The sequence below is a fragment of the Bombina bombina genome, chromosome 3, assembly GCF_027579735.1.
Source record: "Bombina bombina isolate aBomBom1 chromosome 3, aBomBom1.pri, whole genome shotgun sequence".
Classification (NCBI taxonomy): domain Eukaryota; kingdom Metazoa; phylum Chordata; class Amphibia; order Anura; family Bombinatoridae; genus Bombina; species Bombina bombina.
The window spans coordinates 163116994-163129763 of NC_069501.1; positions in this window are offsets into that span (position 1 = coordinate 163116994).

Sequence of the window (12770 nt, forward strand, 5' to 3'; positions counted from 1 at the left end):
CTGGTGACAGGCTTTCTAGCCTGAATCAGAGTATCTATAACTGACTCAGAGAACCCACGCTTTGATAGAATTAAGCGTTCAATCTCCAAGCAGTCAGACGTAGAGAAACTAAATTTGGATGCTTGAACGGACCCTGTATCAGAAGATCCTGCCTCATTGGCAATGTCCATGGTGGGACAGATGACATGTCCACTAGGTCTGCATACCAAGTCCTGCGTGGCCACGCAGGCGCTATCAAAATCACCGTAGCCTTCTCCTGCTTGATTCTGGCAACCAGAAGCGGGAGGAGAGGAAACGGTGCAAAAAACATAAGCCGGATTGAAGGACCAAGGCGCTGCTAGAGCATCTATGAATACCGCCTTGGGATCCCGGGACCTGGACCCATAGAGAGGAAGTTTGGTGTTCTGACGGGACGCCATCAGATCCAACTCTGGAGTGCCCCAAAGCTGAGTTAGCTTGGCAAATTCCTCCGGGTGGAGTTCCCACTCCCCCGGGTGAAAAGTCTGACGACTTAAAAAATCCGCCTCCCAGTTGTCTACTCCTGGGATGTGAATTGCTGAGAGATGGCAGGAGTGATCCTCCGCCCACCTGATTATTTTGGTTACTTCTGTCATTGCTTGGGAACTCTTTGTTCCCCCCTGATGATTGACGTAAGCTACAGTCGTGATGTTGTCCGACTGAAATCTGATGAATTTGGCCGCAGCTAGTTGAGGCCATGCCGGAAGAGCGTTGAATATCGCGCTCAGTTCCAAAATGTTTATCGGGAGAAGAGTTTCTTCCCGAGACCATAAGCCCTGAGCTTTCAGGGAGTCCCAGACCGCACCCCAGCCTAACAGACTGGCGTTGGTCGTTACAATGATCCACTCTGCAATTCTAACACCACATTCACTTTACCCTCCCGTAGAGAGACCCTAGTGCTTAGAGCCGGCAAAGAGAATGACTGGGGGGTGGAGCTAGAGGGGGAGCTATATGAACAGCTTTGCTGTGTCCTCTCTTTGCCACTTCCTGTAGGGAATGAGAATATCCCACAAGTAAAGGATGAATCCGTGGACTGGATACACCTTGCAAGAGAAATTAAGCGCTATCCATGGTGCTGAACCTAGAATGGGCTGGCTGCTATTATTTACATTCCTGCTTTTAAAATACAGATAGCAAGAGAAAGTAAAATTGATAATAGGAGTAAATTAGAAAGTTGCTTAAAATGTCATGGTCTATCTGAATCATGAAAGAAAAAATTTAGGTTCAGTGTCCCTTTAATGTTCCTGTGTCCATAGTGCGCAACATTGTCAAGAAGTTTACAGCTGATAGCACTGTAACTAATCTCCCTGGATGTGGACGAAAGAGAAAAATTAATCAAAGATTGCAACAAAGGATTGTTCGAATGGTGGATAATGAACCTGGATCAACTTCCAGACAAATTCAAGCTGACCTTCAGGCACAGGATACAAATGTGTCAGCTTGCACTGTGCGTCGCCATCTGAATGAAAAGGGATGTTCTGGTACAAGACCAATGAGGACCACACTGCTGACACAGAAACATAAACAGCTAGATTGGAGTTTGCCAAAACTTACCAGAGTAAGCCAAAATCCTTTTTGGAGAATGTACTGTGGACAGACGAAACAAATTTACAGCTTTTTGGTAAAGCCCATCATTCTACTGTTTCCAGAAAAAGAAATGAGACTTTTAAAGAAAAGAATACAGTCCCCACAGTCAAACATGGTGGAGGTTTTGTGGTTGCTTTGTGTCATACCAATACCAACAAAAGAAATAAACACGAGAATGCCTAAACATTTGTAATTGCAACAGTTTTCTGGGCAAAGTAGTGCATTATCTGACAAAAATGCAGGGTTGCCAATATTTTTGGCCATGACTGTATATGCTATACTGTACAATTAAAGCAGTGTATAAATACACTGATAACATCTATGCTGTACTGTACAATTAATACATCGTACCAATACACTAATAATATACATGCACCACTGCATATATAATACAGAGTACATATACACTGATAAAATACATGCTGCACTATATAATTAATGCAGAGTACCAATACACTGATAACATGCTGCACTGTATATGCTGCACTGTATAATGATTTTGAGGGATTGCACACTACAAAATAGTACAGGCTGCCATGCATATTGATGATACACTGACAGTAAACACTGTGCTTCATAATGATGACAAACATTTATACCATGAAAATTAGGGTTGCACCGATACCGATACTAGTATCGGTATCGGTGCCGATACCAAGTATTTGCATGAGTACTTGTACTCGTGCAAATGCACCGATACTTAAACCGATACCTCCAATTTCTACCCATACACCATCATGTGGCGTTTTTCAAACTGCATGTTCCCATTTCATTTTAAGCTGGAGTGGAGACTTAACTAAAACATTTTCACTTCTGTTCTGCCAATACAAATTGCTGTTATTTGTATTATTTTACATCAGAGCAGTGCTTTAAAAGCTGCTACTTTACAGCTGGAAGCCTCTCATCTTGCACAATTATGCTCAAAATATACTGTACTCTGTGGAACACCCTTAGCCAGGGCTGGACTGGGAATAAAAGCAGCCCTGGAAAAATATGAAGACCAGACCTATTTTCTGTTGAGTCAGTAGAATACAAATGCCCCATTTTTCTCAAAGGGGATTACTGGGACACTGCTTCCCAAATATTATTTTCAGAATTAAATTATACGACTTTGTATTAAGTACAAGTGTCAGATTTATCAGTTATATAGGCACCCTACAACCCAATTGCATCCAGTAATCGCCCCTTTAATTTGTAGCTTTCCAGCCCCAGCTGCTGCAGCTGTCATTTATTGTTGTTATTATTAATATATGCTATTGTAATAATTTAATTTATAAACATGTTCTGTGAACTTTGTGACAACAAGCACATAAAACTGTTTTATTATCTCAAAATGTCTTTTGAGATACAGTTCATAATTATAAAGAAGCGATCTTAAATCATTAGTCTGTATTGTGCTTGGTAAACTGTCATGGCATAAAAAAGTATCGGTAATTGGTATCTGTGAGTATTTGAAAAAAAGTATCGGTACTTGTACTCGGTCTTAAAAAAATGGTATTGGTGCAACCCTAATGAAAATTAACACTTTGTATTGTATAATTATGACAAGTATATATATATATATATATATATATATATATATATATATATATATATATATATATATATATACACTGAACTAGGACATGTTTTGCATAATAATGATTATGGCCTCTATATAGTTTAATATATAGGTATGTATCTAGTATAGACAGATAAAAGACTTGGTACTGGGTGGTTATGACTTTAGATAAATAGATAAATAAACAGACCATCAACCTCAGTAATACCCATTAGGCTGTGAGTAAAAGTGAGTCCCAACGTTTATGAAGGCTGATGAAGTTTTGTTAAAAGCGCAGCGGCTGTGTAGTAATATATTTCAACCAGATGCTTCCAGTTGTTCTGGCTGGCCTTCACTTTCTGCCTAGCTATATTTCAGGGGAGTCCCTCCCCATTGAAGTCATAATGTCACAACATATGACTCTTACTATGAAGCCCAAGATAGGCAGTAAAAAAAATAATATACACATTTAATTTTTTGTTTAAATGTCACGCTCCAAATTTACACACACACACACACACACACACACACACACACACACACACACAAAGGGGTGCCCTAAGGCGGTCACCTAGACTGCCTTTATTGTAGCACCGGCCCTGGCTGCCTAGTAAAATTCACTTATCTGAATTATGAAAATCCATGTCTGAAGTTTTGTATATACATGTTGATAATTTAATACAGTATTAATGTAAGGCATAGATGAGTATAGTGTTATCATATAGAACAAGGAGTTCTAGAAGTAAAGTACACTTTAACATCATCATGTGCTGAAACAAATGTACCATTCCTTAATAATTTAAGCAATACACCATCTCTTAATAATGCAGCATGCAATTAGATTTGTTAAATATCAAATTAAAAAGTTAATTTCAAAGCAGAACTAGGCAAACAATAAAAAAAAAAATTCAAATGTATAAATAGAACTTAAATGGGAAGAGAAAAATTAGAACATTAAAATGTGAGATTGAAAGTTTAATAATGATCAGCAGAAGGCCAAAGTGTTAAATGCTTTCTGTGTTGTGTGCATGAGAAAACTGACTAATTGAAGAAACTCTGCAGCAAAACTATTATTATTATTATTATTATTATTATTATTATTATTATTATTATTATTATTATTATTATTATGTCAGTGTCACCACAACTCTATCTACATTTTAAGGACACAACTGAAGACAACTTAAAGTTATTGTAAAGTTGAATGAATAAGTGCCTGGTGACTATAAATAATCTTAAAAACAGGGGCACTTTCATTCTAAAAGTGTCATGGAGAGTTTAATTTAACTAATGTTTTAGGCTCGCTCTGAGCAACCCTGAAATGCTTGGGCTCTGAAACTGCTATTGCAGCTTAATAAATAGAGCCCATAATGCCAGGCTTAAACACTCTGCAACAGTGTATTGGTTATGATGGCAATGGCCTTAAAGCCAGAATTATCACTACATTTTAAACTTATTATAATATAAAATGTATTTGATTATTTAACTAGAGCTGATATTAATTTTACTATTTTAAAAAATAATTGAGCATAACATTCAAATGCATCAACTACTAAAGTAACAGATCCAATATACACTTAGCCATTTCTATAGCTACTTTTATCAGAATTTTATTTTATCAGAATATCTGGAGTTTGCTATCTTGCTGTTTTGAAGCTGATAAAGGTGATTATGTGAAGTACAATGGCATTTGTAGTCTAATTTCTACAATTATGTAATAACGTGGATGTAGTTTCAGATACATGAAGTGCAAACTGCTTCATCAATAGACCTTGGAACATAATGCAGTCTATATTAAATTCAGCATGCTCATTCTCAGCTTTATAGGAGTAATAAAAGTTGATAGACAAATTGTCTTTGTTTTCTTGGTATCCTTTCTTGAAGAACATACATGGATAAACTCAGGAATATGCATGTGTCTTGTAGCATTATATAACAGCAGTGTTTGCAACAAGGACACAAATTACAATTCCAGCGCTATTAATAGCACAGGGTGCGCTATCAATATTGCAGGCACATGCTATGTATATCTATTACAAGTGAATGGTTAAACAGATGAACCAGAGAATGTTTAGCATGGCCAACCTCTCTTTAGAGTGATCTATACTTTCAATGGATAGCACAGCATCGCTAAACATTGCTCAGATTACAAGTTATGATTTATGTGGTGCACCAAGCACAACACAGAACAGTGATAAAACAGTTAACATGACTGGAGACCTCAAGTAAAGTGTTAGGACTAGAATAAAAGTACATTAAAACACATGTAAAACATATTAAATGAAACTATTACACCCATATGGGTACATATTAAAAGTAAAGTATATAGGGGAGAACTTCCGGGCGGAGGCCATATTTGTTCACCATATTGTTTACTGCATTGGACCTTAAGACTAATCTTTAACAAATTAATTTTATCTTTACCATCAGAGGCTGATAAATATATGTTATTTTGCTCATGAGGATGTCTATTGGAACAAAGCTATTATTACTTGGCTTAGAGTCAGCAACATTATTCTGGAGAATCTACAAAGCTAAGGCCTTTCATCCAATACCCCAGCAGAGCATCTTTGATCCATAGCTACCTTTCTACCTAAGAGCATTTATCCAATACTTGCCTATAGATCAAGCCTGCTATCAACATGATGAATGCCGACTATTTACTGTGAGAGCTTGGTACTCTAATGAAGGAATTTCAGAGGCCTTTCAGAGAACACTAATGGCTGATTTTGGTCCATCAGACGACAAGAATTCTGCTGACAGTTTGTAGGAAGACTCTAACATTAATAGTGGCAGTGCTTTGGGGCCCCATTATGTGCTGCTCACCTTTCCAACTTGCTGTCAGACCCTGGAGGTGGAACATCTATTTTCTCAGGACCCTATCAAAGCATGGATAGGAGAGGCCCACTCTGATATAAGCTGAATAAGCAGCTGGGAGGGTATGCAAGCAGAAGTGGTATTGCTCACAACCTCTCCAAATGTTGCTTTTGATCCTAGTTATCCTCTAATAGAGGAGAGTCAGTGCAGATCTCAGTGGGAGCTGGACAATTACACATACAATATGCAGGGCTAGTGGAACTTGACAGTACCCATTCATCTGTTCCACAGATGAGTAAGCACCCAGTTTTGGTTGACTGTGATGTGGAAGGTAGCTCTTATCTATGAATGTTACAGCTTATTCAGTATGGCTATATATATGCCTTTCACTTGAAATCGACTCTGTATGTCTCCTATTTTATATAATGATGGTTCTTAAGCTTGAGAGTTGGGACTACTGGAAACTGTGGATTATATATAGCTGTTTGACTGTCAAGAGTATAGTAAGCTCCTGCTTAGCAAAATACATTAGCCCCTTGTAGTTTACAACTTACAAGCATTGCTATCAATATAAATATATTTACTAGAGTCCTTTTACTAATAAGTTAGTTATTGATTTTTCTAATACAAATATGGTTTGCTTTATGTTGATAACTCTAAACTATAATTTCTATTTACACTGGTGTTTGCAATTACATTGTATGTTGTAGAACCCTGCAATTGTAGTTTGTATGCATATTAAAATAGTGTTATATTTGATGAGCCAACATGAATATTTGTATTCTAAGGTCATTATGAAACTGCTCCAATTGGTAATTAGTTTTATTCTGCTACATGTCTATGTCATTTAGTTAATGAGTTTATGTAAACTTATTAAGGATGCACCTGTGCAGTGCTTTTAGATTTGCCTGTAACAATTTATATCTGTACCTCAATAAAAATGTTAATAGTTTATTTTTTGCAAAATGCAAAGTGAGTGAATTAAATTTACACTTGAGCAAAGTCAGGGATTTTGTAAGTGGGTGTGATAAGCAATTTTGTAACTTGTGCACATATTACAAGTAGAAAGGAAATAAGTGTGCAGGTTCGCAAACATTTGCGATAGTTGGGTTAGCGCGAGTGAAGACCTTATGTAAAGTGTTAAAAAATATGTGCACCAAATACATTAAAATAAAGTATGACACTCATATATAACTTTCTGATGATAATTATTCATATAAATATTGATTAAAATGTTTTATAAGTGTTAAAAGGGATATTGTAATGTAAAGGGCTATAATGTGTATGTGTGTATGTATATATATATATATATATATATATATATATATATATATATATATATATATATATATATACTGTATATATATATAAAATTATATATATCTATACCTATATATAAAAAAAAATTATGCAAAGAGCACTGGAATGTAAAATATTCATAACTACCTTCAGGTTTTGCAATGTAGGTCTTACTCGATATCGAGGTAGGCGCATATGACATTTTTTTTTTTTAAAGTACACTCTATTGAAGTCCATGTGGGGGGGAGTTAATGCGGATGGGGTATTTGAAGTCCTGAATTTTGTGCACATCAGGTATCACTCTCACACCATTTTACTTTAAAATTGTAATATGCACACTAACCCCCTTTGTGTTAAAAATTTATTTGAAGTGCAGTTAGAATGCGAGTAAAAAAATTTGATAGCGCGCCACTTGAAATCTGGCCCATAGTCAGGTGCAGTGTCAGGATTTCATAAGGTACTGTCAGGACCCCATAAAATCTGCTCATGCCAAAATGCAAACTGCACGTCTGGGACGCTGCTCTTGACTTCCCTCATTTTTTGGCTTCTCCAGTCTCCCTATTCATGGCAATATGTTCCAAAAAAAGTGGGTTGAACCTCTCTGTTCCAACAAGTGGCGATGTGTCTCCCATAGGAAATAGTAGAGATTGCAGTTTTAGTGAAAGTCCGCCCATGTGCACTAAACTGACACTGCGTTAGACCTACATTGCGAAACCCGAAGCGTGTTCCTATGTTCTCCATATAGAAAAATTATTATTACATACATATATATATATATATATATATAAATATGTATATATATATATATATATATATATATATAATGGTAATGTAAAATATATAGCTCGGGAAAAAATTAAGAGACCACTGCAAAAGTATCAGTTTCTCTGGTTTTGCTATTTATAGGTACAGTATGTGTCTGAGTAAAATGATCATTTTTGTTTTATTCTATAAACTATTGACAATTTTATTCCCAAATTCCAACTAAATATATTGTTATTTACGGCATTTATTTGCAGAAAATGACAACTGATCAAAATAAACACTTACTTCTAAAAAAACAGCGCTAACCGTAGCCTCTATACTAAGCCTATATTTCAAATGTAATTACATATATTAAAGCTCTTGCTGCTGTATTTCTTTCACAATAATTCACAGTTAATGTGACTCGTATCTTTCACCATATGATGTTCTATTTAACACAAACTTTTTTTCGTTTTTAAAAAATCATTTATTTCACCCGATCCCGGCTTTTTACTGCATATTTAGCAATCTTTTGCTTTGAGAGTTCACACCAATATTGTAAATTACTTCAACTTATAGATAATATTTCTAGGTATGAATATACTGATCTTTTTTACCTTTATGTCTCAAGGAGTATGGTAGAAAGTAAAAGATCTCGAAAATCCTTTAGTTCCTGCCAGATCCAAATCTCCTCTGTTCTCTTGCGAGTGTGGCACTGCTACTCAGTTCACTGACCACTAAGGAGTGTGTCAGACTACGGAATTACTGCAAAAACAAAAGAAGAGAGAGCGCAGCCACGACTCACGGTAAAAGTTTTAATAATTACACTTTGCGCATTCATACATATTGCACTTACAAAAGTTCAAATAAAAACAGGCGCCTCTTAGATCACACACAGTCCCGGATTCTTGATTTTGCAGCGGTTATTTGCAGCTCCTTGTTGTTAACCTTCTCAGGTATGCAAGCTCCATTACCGATCGTCTCAAAGGTAGGCGTTTTTCATATCACTTTCTCTTTGTAGCGGTGCTGTTAGTGACTGCTGCCTTGTGCCGTCTACGCGTTTCGTCCAGTTTCTGCTGACTTTTTCAAGAAGGTTAACAACAAGGAGCTGCAAATAACCACTGCAAAATCAAGAATCCGGGACTGTGTGTGATCTAAAAGGTGCCTGTTTTTATTTGAACTTTTGTAAGTGCAATATGTATGAATGCGCAAAGTGGAATTATTAAAACTTTTACCGTGAGTCGTGGCTGCGCTCTCTCTTCTTTTGTTTTGCAGTGATCAAAATAAACAACACAATACTAATATTTTAACTTAGCAAGAATTCAGAAATCAATATTTGGTGGGATAACCCTGATTAATTCGTCTTTCACAGAGATAAATCGGCCCAATTCAAGTCTTGCTGAAGCACCCTCAGATCATTACTGATCCTTCACCAAATTTCACAGTGGGAGCGAGACACCTTAGCTTGTAGGCCTCTCCAGGTCTCTGTCTAACCATTAGACAACCAGGTGTTGGTAGTGAAAAACAGTTAAGAGTGAGTGCAAGCCTGTGTGTGAATTGTACTGTCTGTATTGGTAATTCCTTATATAATTTCGTTTTTGATCTTGGTCATATCTGTCTCTATACGAGGAGTAGTTACTGGTTTGTGGATGGGAATCATTGTAATTCCTCCTATGAGGATATTCTCTGTTTTGAGTATGGTCTCTATTATTGTAATAGGTGTAATTTGAGGAGTAATTTCTTTGTGATCTTAATTCTTTTCTCTTGTGGTTGAAAGAATTTTCATCTTGTGTTTTGGGGTCAGTATAATAATTCTCCTGATGATAACTGTTTTCTGGGTTTCTATTCCTGTATGTATGATTTTGCTGTTTATATGGTCATTCTTTTTTGTGTCTGTATGATACATGGTGATTTGTTTGATTTCTTTGTACTGTGTTATTGGATGTGGAGGCTAAGGTTTGTTTGGTGTTTTGATGATTACTTTTACCAAATATGAAAGATCTGTCTTTTTTATGAGCATAGGAGGGTGTCAGATTGTCATTGTTTTCTACAATAGGGTTAATTTCTATAGGAATATCTGTGATGTCATTGTCTGAATAATCTTCTAAATCTCTGTTGTATTTAGATATTTTATTTGCTAAAATGTTTTCTTTGAACAATGAAATATTTTTAAAGATTTCTTTTTGATAATTTATGAATTCGGTATTATTTTCAAATGTTTTCATAGTGATTTTATGTTTGTCTATTTCAGTTTTGGTTTCATTTAATGAAATGTTTCTTGATTTCACTATAATTTTCATGAGTCCTAAAGAGGCTGTTTCGAGTACTTCAAACCATTCATTTGAGAGATCATTATTTAGGGCGAAGGTACAGTTTCTCTTTAAACGGAGTCCTCTAGGAACCATATTATTGGCTATATATTTTTCTGTGTATTTAATTTCAATGGTGTTTTTAGTTCTTTTATTAATAGGTTTTCTAAATTCTCGCATAGATCGGTGAGATTTTTGGGGTTATTGTCAAAGGTGTTAAACTCTGTGCTAATATTATCAGAGGAGATTCCTTGAAGGATTTCCTCTCTTTGAGCAAAAATGTCCATATTAGGAATAGTTTATAATTAGATGAATTTATATTAATAATCGTAGTGTATCAATGAGTGAATAGGTGGTGAAAAATATGGAATTTTGTAAAGGTGTGTCTCTAACTCTAAAGAAGGTTAAAGATTAATAGTGAAAAACAGTTAAGAGTGAGTGCACCTATTGGATTGAGACAGCTCAACCCTGATAAACAGCTGTTCCTTCAAACAACTGTGAGGGATCGATGGGGTAAAAAACAAGTGAGGGGAGCTGTGTGTATTTCAATACATAAATAATATGTGTTACCGTGACCTTTAAATGAGCTTCTCGTATTGGTTTCAAAATTCAATCATAATATATATTGCGCTGTGATAAGGTAAACAAATAGGTGAAAATTGGGTGAAAAATGTGAAAATATGACTACAAGAGGTTAAAAAACAAAATATTTAATTGTTGCCATACAAAACAATATTGGACTAGATAATATATTCTGATAGGATAATAAGTGGTAAAGAGCTCTATTACCTTGCGTATATTATATATTAAAATTCCTTAATCAAAAGTTAAAATTGACAATAAATTCACAATAAATTCATGTTATAGTGTTCAAAGCATATGATAAAAACAGATTAAGTTAAAATAATTAACGTAGGAGGTGGAAATAAATGTTCATCTGATGAATTGCAAGTATCTTTTGATGTGACTTTAAATGTGACTTTTAGTTGGAAATGAAATTACTCACAGTTTGCATGAAATAATTTTTCCAGGTGTCTGATTGGTTGAAACAGACAAGCCTTTATGTGAATAAAATAATTTTTCGCTGTAGTTAAAACTTGTAGATCGAAATTGTAGATGAAGATAACAACTACTGGATGGTAAAGATGCAGAAACTGTTTACCTAAACTGGGTTTGCAGGAGTTTCAGTTGTTGATAAAACTTGGTTCTGTATGTAACGTAGGAGGTGGAAATAAATGTTCATCTGATGAATTGCAAGTATCTTTTGATGTGACTTTAGATGTGACTTTTAGTTGGAAATGAAATTAATCACAGTTTGCATGAAATAATTTTTCCAGGTGTCTGATTGGTTGAAACAGACAAGCCTTTATGTGAATAAAATAATTTTTCACTGTAGTTAAAACTTGTAGATCAAAATTGTAGATGAAAATAACAACTACTGGATGGTAAAGATGCTGAAACTGTTTAACTAAACTGGGTTTGCAGGAGTTTCAGTTGTTGATAAAACTTGGTTCTGTATATTTAAACTGTTATCTAAGACTTGATTTGCAGGAGTTTCAGTTGTTGGTATGACTTAATTATAGAAACTGTTTACCTTGTATTTATTTGCTGGAGTTTCTATTTTTCTGGTTGCGTGAGGTGTTTGAACGCTTCTCTTTGTAGGTGTCTGTTTGTAGCTGAAACTATATACCCTCCCAGGGTTTGCTGGAGTTTCAGTGATTGATGGTTGGTCTGTAGTGAAACTGTTTACCTTGGAAAGGTTTGCAGGAGTTTCAGACCACCTGTTGGTTATAGAAATCTTTTCTTAAGAGTTGCTGGAGCTGTATACCTTTTTCAAGGTTTGCTGGAGCTTCAGGTCTGGTGAGTGTCTTGATAAAGGCTGAAGCCGAAACGCGTAGATTTGCCCCTAGTGTGCACTCCAACAACTCAAGTCTGCATCTGAGACTACCCAGGACTGAACACGAAAAAATCTGTTACCGGTGATTGCTATACACCGAGCACCACAAGACTTAAAGTGGACACTCACCAGACCTGAAGCTCCAGCAAACCTTGAAAAAGGTATACAGCTCCAGCAACTCTTAAGAAAAGATTTCTATAACCAACAGGTGGTCTGAAACTCCTGCAAACCTTTCCAAGGTAAACAGTTTCACTACAGATCAACCATCAATCACTGAAACTCCAGCAAACCCTGGGAGGGTATATAGTTTCAGCTACAAACAGACACCTACAAAGAGAAGCGTTCAAACAGCTCACGCAACCAGAAAAATAGAAACTCGAGCAAATAAATACAAGGTAAACAGTTCCTTAATTAAGTCATACCAACAACTGAAACTCCTGCAAATCAAGTCTTAGATAACAGTTTAAATATATAGAACCAAGTTTTATCAACAACTGAAACTCCTGCAAACCCAGTTTAGGTAAACAGTTTCAGCATCTTTACCATCCATTAGTTGTTA